This window comes from Pogoniulus pusillus, chromosome 2 (genome assembly GCF_015220805.1).
Source record: "Pogoniulus pusillus isolate bPogPus1 chromosome 2, bPogPus1.pri, whole genome shotgun sequence".
Lineage (NCBI taxonomy): Eukaryota > Metazoa > Chordata > Aves > Piciformes > Lybiidae > Pogoniulus > Pogoniulus pusillus.
The window spans coordinates 33,357,313-33,365,299 of NC_087265.1; the positions used below are offsets into that span (position 1 = coordinate 33,357,313).

The following is a 7,987-nucleotide window of genomic DNA, read 5'->3' on the forward strand; positions in this document are numbered from 1 at the left end:
AGAGTTCTCCAGCAGAGAAACCAGCTGTCTCACTCGAGTCCTACCACACTTAAAAAACCTGAGTATAAAACAGAACCAAGAGAGCAAGCTGCAGCCCATCAGGTGTTATCTACCTCATCTCCTGGGGAAAATGGTTCAGCATGTGCCACAGATACGAAACTGCCATTTCCCAGGGTCTCGCAGCCTTTTCTGAGTGCGTTCCCTCCACACTCCTCTTGTCAAATGCCAAAACCAGGGGTGCACCTGTTTTTATTCACTGTAATTTGCCTGAGTGTCATAAAGAGCAAACAGAATAAAGTGCTCAAATGAATTGGAGAGAAAACAAAATTATATTTAGAAAGAGACATACAGAAAGCAATTACAAAGCAGATACAAAATCCATATAGCAAACGCCCTGGCCCAAAACTAAATCTATAATCCCCAGTGCTCCAGTGTGCCCCCCTCAATGCCTCTGCCATACATAGTAGACCTGAAGCCCCCAAACAGGCCTACTCCTTACGTGTTTGTCCTGATAAAAGCAAGTCCTGCCAGACAGAGGGCTGAAGGGAGAGGAAAGGAAAGCGAGCTGGCCTTGCCATGAGTTTATAAACAGGTAGCAGGGTTATGGGATTGAATAACAATTTTCTAGCCCCTAGGGGATTTTTAACCTTATAGGTCCCAACCTGGGACACTGAGTATTGCTTCACTTGCTGTGGCCATTGGAAGGGCCTGGCAGAGCTGGGGCTGCAAGGTGAGGATTGCACCAGATGTATCAGGAGTCAAAGTGGAAACATGTGGATGAAGTATGAGAAAAAGGAGGATAAGTTTCATGGCTATCCAAGCCTGACCTTATGCCCCTGCTTTCATTTCTCGCAGTCCTGCTCTGCTCCAAACCACCTTTCCAGCATCATTTTCCTTTTACTTGCATGAAGCCACTGCTCACTATAACTCTTCCCTTGTGTTTCTCTGAGGAGTACAACTGGTACATCCTTGCAGAGGACTGGACAAGGTTAAGACCTGCAAGGAAGCAAAGAAAGCTCATTCTGCATCACAAGTGTCTGTAATGTTTTCTTTCCTTTTCTTTTTGCTTACAAAGGTTTGAATGCAACCAGTGAGCTGATGGAGAAGGCAGCTGCTTCAGGGAAAGACACTGCATTGCTGCAGCCCCTGGATCCTTCACTGAGGGAAGCCAGACCTGGATGATGCAAGTTAAACTAAACAGAGATGCCAGCAGTGATATTTATGACTGGCCAGCAGGTTGAAGAAGGTGATTCTGATGCTCTGCTCTGGTGAGACTTCACTGTGCTGTGTCCTGCTCTGAACTTCTCAGTGACATGGATCTCTTGGAGTGGGTTCAGAGAAGGTCACAAAATGAACAGAGAGCTGAAAAACCTTTGCTGTGAGGACAGGCTGAGAGAGCTGAGGTTGTTCAGCCTGGAGAAGAGAAAGCTCTGGGGAGACTTTTTTGTGGCCTTTCATTACATAAAAGGGGCCTATAAGGAAGATGGGTACAGTCTTTTTTTGCAGGGTGACAGGACAAAGGGTGATGGCTTTAAACTACCAGAGGGGAGATTTAGATTTGATACACAGAAGAAATGTTTTTATGGTGAGACACAGGCCCAGCTTGCACAGAGAGGTGGCAAATGAGCCCCATCCCAAGGAACATTCCAGGTCAGGTTTGATGGGGCTCTGAGCAACCAGATCTAGTTGCAGATGTCCGTGCTCATTACAGGGGGGCTGGACTAGATGACCTTTAAAGGTCTCTTCCAAATCAAAACATTCTATGATTTTATGAGTGGTAAATCAAGCCCTATTTTGCACAGACCTGAGGCAATGGTCACATAAAACTGAAAGAAGACTTATCTCCCTCCTGCTCCCAGATCCTTTCATTTTATCTTCACTGGGATACCAAAGGCAAAATCTGCAATTAGAAAAAAGTTAACAAAAACCTTTTGTAGGTGCAGAAGTCAATGACTGCTTGATGTAATCAATAGGAGGAGCAAAGAGATCAGGTCATACACCAGTATTGAGTGCAGTAGCTTCTTAATGCTGAAGAGAAAAAGCAAATCTAAATAAACCTGGCTTCTCTCTTACCTTTCTGTCATGTGCCATTAACTTTAGTTTCAGAGAGTTCCCTGAGCAGTGAGAAGGCAATGTAAGGACCACATGCAAAAGTTACAAGGAATCAGATTTGGAAACAATAGAGCTCTTGCTTTTCAGTGCAAAATGGGTCCAATCTGCAGCTGAAAATCATTTTCCCAAACCTTATTTTTGTGGACTGGCCACAGAAGAATGGAAAAGCTTTCCAAAAGTCCAGAACAGTTCAACTTTCCTGTAAGAATCATCTCTTATAATACATCTACAGGTAGGTCAGACTTAGATCCAGGTCTAAAATACCTTTGAGGACAACAATGTGCTGTAGCTCAAGCAAGCATGACTATATGAGCTGTAAAGGCCCCTGGTTCAATCCCAGATAAATGTCTGTAGCAAGGACAAAAACCAGCTACTGGCACAGAATGCGCAGTGTTTTTAACAAAATCTTTGAGGCTTTTTCCCTCCAGCACAGTACAGTCATGTTCTAATTCCCCTAAATCCCAGCATGTTACTCTAAGCCTCTAGCAGCTGGCTAAGAAAGAAACATTACCTATGAAGGAAACGCTGGAGGCATCTAGAATGGTTGTCCATCTGACTACAGTCCTGTGAAACAGAAGTGGCACTTCAGTAAGACTTCAAAGACTGTGTTTGTCACAAAGACACCTCTGCAGAGGATTCCTTCTGTAGGCAACATCATCTCTTCACCCAGATCAGAACCCAGGAAGATGTAGAGGAAGTCAGGGCATCAGTTGGAGCCAGAGCCCCTCATGGGGTGCCTCATTTAATAGTTCAATATAAACATGGGGTGCAGCACAGCACTTAATTTCAGATTCTTAATTGGGGTAGGGTTCCCATCATGCCTCTCTCATCTACTCTTTCTTTCCACCTGCCTTTTATTTTATTTTATTTTGTTTCTGGCTCTTTATGGCCTTCCTTTCCAGCTGCTTACTATTATCACCTATGATTCTAATCCCTCCTTAACTGCTCACATAATCACCCCTTTATTTGGGAACCTGGATTCATACCCTTTGATCCACAGGTTGTCCTTGTATTTCCTGATCTCAATTTGTTCTAGGGCATCTGATGGTTTCCAAGATCCCAGAGTCCTCATTTGCTTTAAACATCTGTTCTTCTTAGCCACAGTATGTGAATGAAGTAAACAATTAACACCAGAGCATGCATGATTTGCTCACAGATGAGCTGCAGTTTGCATAAACAAGGAGTCATTTGAATTTGCTGAATCCCATCTCACATGTTGTGGATGGGCTATGCCATCAAGTCTGCCTTACTTGCTGTAAGTCTCCTGATCACTTTAGTTGTGTAAAGATGTGGAGCAATCTGAAACTCACTCCCAAGTACCTTGGTGCCTGGGCTTTGTCCATGTCTGATCATGAACCATGGTAAAGTATTTTGGTGTTAGGAAGAAGTGCTCTAGCTCAGCTCCATGCATCAAGTCTTTCTTTCTCTGTTCCTTCTGGCCACACTTTCCTATGACAGCAGTCCTGCTCATGGCTGACTCACATGCTTGAGTGAACAGCTGTGCTTGCCCCATCAGATCTCTTTTGTTCCACCTTCAGACAGGCTAAATGCACGCACTTGGCTTTGTGGCTCAGCCAGAATATGTCTTACACTCTATTTCCATGCTTTTACCACTTTATCACCACATCTTACTTTGTCACTAAATATGTCAGTGGGGAAAGACTTCTGCTATCTCCCTTTTTGGTCAAATATTTCTACTGTCAGCCTTTAATTTAGAACACTGCTTTGCTTCATAGATCATAGCCAAACAGACCATTGTGGCAATTTACCCTGGCCTCATATGTCACACAAACTGGATATAGTTTACATCTGACTGCAGCATACAACCCTCAAAGGCATCAAAGATAAGTCAACACCAGTGGCAAGCAGAGCACTGATTCATCATATACAGACTCTAAATGTTGTGAGCAAATTATATGTAAATGGAACTGCATTCAGTGAAGAAATTCATAATGATATATGAAATCAAAACATTGCTGTGGATTTAACAAACTCCTCAAGAGAAAGGACAGAATAGTGAAAGGACTAGCATGCAAGGAGTCATCTTGAGACACCAACAGGATAAGTCTTACACAAGTACTTATACATGTAATCTTATACATGTACCAAGAGCTTCTGAACAGATGAGGAACAGGTCATCCAAAGTGACAGCTCAACAAAGACCATTATATTAAGCATAAATGGAACAGAGGGAAAAAAGACCAATTCCTAAGACACAACACAGCTCTACGGATGGTACCTGTGGCTTCTACTTCTTCAGCTGGCAAGAGACCACATCAAATACACATTAAAGTTTGTATTGCTTTGGTGATGGCTTCTCATAGCAATTGCTTTCAAATCTTGTGCCAAGAGCTTTGCCTTTCCTTCAAGTACTACTTTCCTTCCTCTTCTCTCTCTTTATGGATAGCTCACTTAGTGCTGAAGTGCATTAAGATTAATCTGGAGGTATATTGCTTCCCAAATCCAAATGAAACAGTTTTAATACAACAGGAATTGTCAGAATGGGAATTACCTTCCTTGCTGCACATTCAGTGTACTTCTGACAGTCTTCTCCTGAAGAGACACATCCCTATGTCTTCACCTTTTCAACAGAACTCTCTCACATCCCAAATTGTCTTCCAAAAAAGGTATTTAGCGTGAGTCAACACCTGCTCTTCTTCCAAGGAAAGTCTGTTTTCTGCCTGCCTTTCCATACTCTCTCCATTTTATTACATCTCCAATGGAGAGTGGACTTTTGTTGCTGTTATTACACAAAAAGGGGACTATTTTTAGTTAAACAGGTTGAGGTAGATAGACATCTGTTGTAGAAATTAATATTATGAATTATGAATATTATTTTTATATTAATATTATTAATATTCAGAAATCCAGGAAAATTCCCTGAGATTCTTTGGCCTTTTGGTTGACAGGAAGTAGTTGCACAAAGGGTATTTATAAACATGAAATTAAACCATTTAAACAATTAGACCTTGGCAAATAGGAATGCAAAACCAGGAAAAATTCTAACTATGCTTATGGAGTCTCAGCATTAACTTTAGCATATTTACTCAGGACACATTGATCCCTAAGCAGGCTTCATGTACAAACACGCTTCCAAAACCTACAGAAATGATGCCAGGGCACAATACAAGATATTCCAGGCAGAGAGGAAGAAGAGAAGAACTGAGGTGCTGCTAAACTGCTGGTGCAAGCTGCAAACAGGTGGCTGCCGTGATTCCCGATTAAAGGAGCCACGAATGAGGTGCTGCTCCTGGTGGAGGGTCAGTGCAGAAAGGCATGGTTTCTCAATCACCCCCCATTAAATACATTATTTTGACAATGAAACTGGCCAATAGGCACTAGCATCATTGTTCTGGCCAATGAATTCAAGCTTTGTGCCTTGTGTGACCATGCAGACATGTTGAGGGGCAGCACAAGACACCTAACGTGATGGTGCTAAGCCCCTAGCCCTCAAGGCTTTGCTGTGGCCAAACCCTCCATTGGCTCACCCACTCAACTCCTGGACCTGCAAGAGGAGGAGGAGAGCAAGGGTTAAACTGGTCTGGCAGGATTTATGCTTTACCAGGACAACATCCTCCAGTGTGGCCTGAATTGGATGATACCAGATAGCTTAAAAAGGAAGCAAGGTTAGCTAAACACCAGATGTAATGTAAATAATTATTAAAGACCAAGAAAGAAATTAAGAGAATTTGTTTTTCAGAGTGGCAATCTCCAAACCTTTGAATTTTGCAACATGAAGATGTTTTCTTTAAGTAGGGAATTTCTGTTAGTCATTATTGTTAACATTTTTGTATGATTAGGTCAACAACACAATTATTTAGCCTTCAGATCTGAGACATCAGTTAGAGTTGATCTTATAACAACTTGCTTCAAGTCACCAATTTCTAAAGGAAACTGAACTGCATTTTGACTGCTCTGTGAGTAATTAATTATTTGTCCATTTGATTCACTCCCATGTCTAGTCCTTTGAGCCAGTAGGGATACATTCCCCTTCTCAAGAAAGAGATGTGTCATTTCTCTTTCCAAAGGATATGAATCGCCTCATCTCATCAGTACTACATCTTTTACTGTAAGTTGCTATGATACATGGTGAAGATATTTCATTATTGGGGAGGAGATGGGTAATAGCACATCTGCACTAGCTTTAGTCACACCTTCTTTGAGATATGAAGGATGTTGGAAGCTCAGCACAGGAGAAGAAAACACACAGAAAACTTTCATTTGCAAAGCTCTACTGCTACCTGGGCTTTGGAAATGAAAACCAGGTCAGAGCAACCCCAACACTGGTTGGATCTCTTCTGTTGTATGAGCCTGTCAGGCAAGAATAGTTATCATTCCCTTACAGAATCCTCAAAGGTAATTCAAACTCACCCTGCTAAGTGCATTTTTCTGGACAATCTCCTCAGGAAAGTGTCCCTCTCAAGGGCTATTGTTATGGCACATAAGCCTGCAACCTAGAGACTAAACAACAATCACAAGCCCTGAGTGACACTCCAGCATCATGGCATGCTGTCCAGGGTATTCCCCAGATGTCCTTCTGTGCTAGTTTGAAGCAAGCTGGAATGTTTTGGTAAAAGAACTTGATAACAGGCAGTGGAATGAAAAACATGGTGTCAACTTCTCTCACAGTCACGCTGAGAACTCTGGGAAGAAGAAAGACTTTTTCTCCATTTTGTTTCTCACTCTTGCTTTTGCCTTAGACCTGGTCACATCTCATTAACCCTGCTCCTACTAACCTTGCTCCCTAACCTCTTGGCTGCACCTCTTTTCTTCCTGAGAACTGGGGTAAGGTTGAGAGGGCCGGGGGGAGGTGTTGGGGTGGTTTGAGAGCCCCTCCTGGGGACCTTGGTTTCTGGGAGGGGAGTTGTGCTTTCATATCGTTTATCCTTTGTATATTTCTGTATATAATTGTATATAACTGTATATATTGTAAATAGCTGCTTGTAAATTTTGCTAGCTGTAAATAAATTGCTTCATCTATATTCCCAGGGTCCCTCTGAGTTAGCTGGGGCAAATTCAAAAGTGTGGGGGGGGCGGGGTAACCCCCAAACCATCACACCTTCTCATTAATCAGCTTCATTAGATAGTTCAGAGCTTGCATCTTTCAAGTCAAGGAATGGGTATTGTTTTAAAGCCACTGTAGCAGGGGTGAAGCTGCTCATGGTGCAGTGGTGGAGCTTCATGTGGGTAGTCATGTGAGCAAATTCCAATATTACCAGCTTTTAATTTTGTACTGGGGCAGCACTTGCAAGAAATCACAGAATCATAGAATCAACCAGATTGGAAGAGACCTCCAAGATCATCCAGTCCAACCTAGCACCCAGCCCTAGCCAGTCAACCAGACCATGGCACTAAGTGCTTCAACCAGGCTTTTCTTTAACACCTCCAGGGATGGTGACTCCACCACCTCCCTGGGCAGACCATTGCTTGTGATCCTTGAAAAAGAGCAATGTCACCACAGGCAAATTAAAGCAGACTCCTCCTCTGCCAGCTTTAATCTCATGATATAATTTCTCTCCTAATAGAGTACTCTGCAGATAGACAAAATCAAAAGATTTTGCAGAAGGAAGGAGGAGACTGAAACTTATGAGAAAAAAAAAAAAGCCTTTATAATATGAATTCCTAAACAAAATCGCAAACTGACAAGGTATTAACTTCCTCCTTTAAGAAAAAATATTTTGCTCTCTGTCATACTGTAACAAACACAAGTAGGGTCAGTGAGATTCCTGGGGTTTTCCAGAGAGGATACTATGGGTGATGCTAAGAGTTCAGTGGAGTCATGCCTTTGGTTTCAGCAAAGGTCAATTTCCACCACATTTCAAAGAAAACTCACCAAATTGCTTAAGTTCTCTGTCAGCAGAGGTGATCAGAGTCA

The 7,987-nt window shown here is 42.4% G+C and overlaps 1 long non-coding RNA gene across 1 annotated transcript; it reads right to left on the bottom strand.

Moving 5' to 3' along the window:
- Positions 1–310: 310 nt before the first annotated feature.
- On the bottom strand, positions 311–2,898 carry LOC135187890 (uncharacterized). The gene is made up of 2 exons (XR_010307485.1): positions 2,624–2,898; positions 311–996 (listed from the first exon to the last, which is right to left on the bottom strand). It is a non-coding gene; the product is annotated as an uncharacterized LOC135187890 (long non-coding RNA).
- Positions 2,899–7,987: the final 5,089 nt, after the last annotated feature.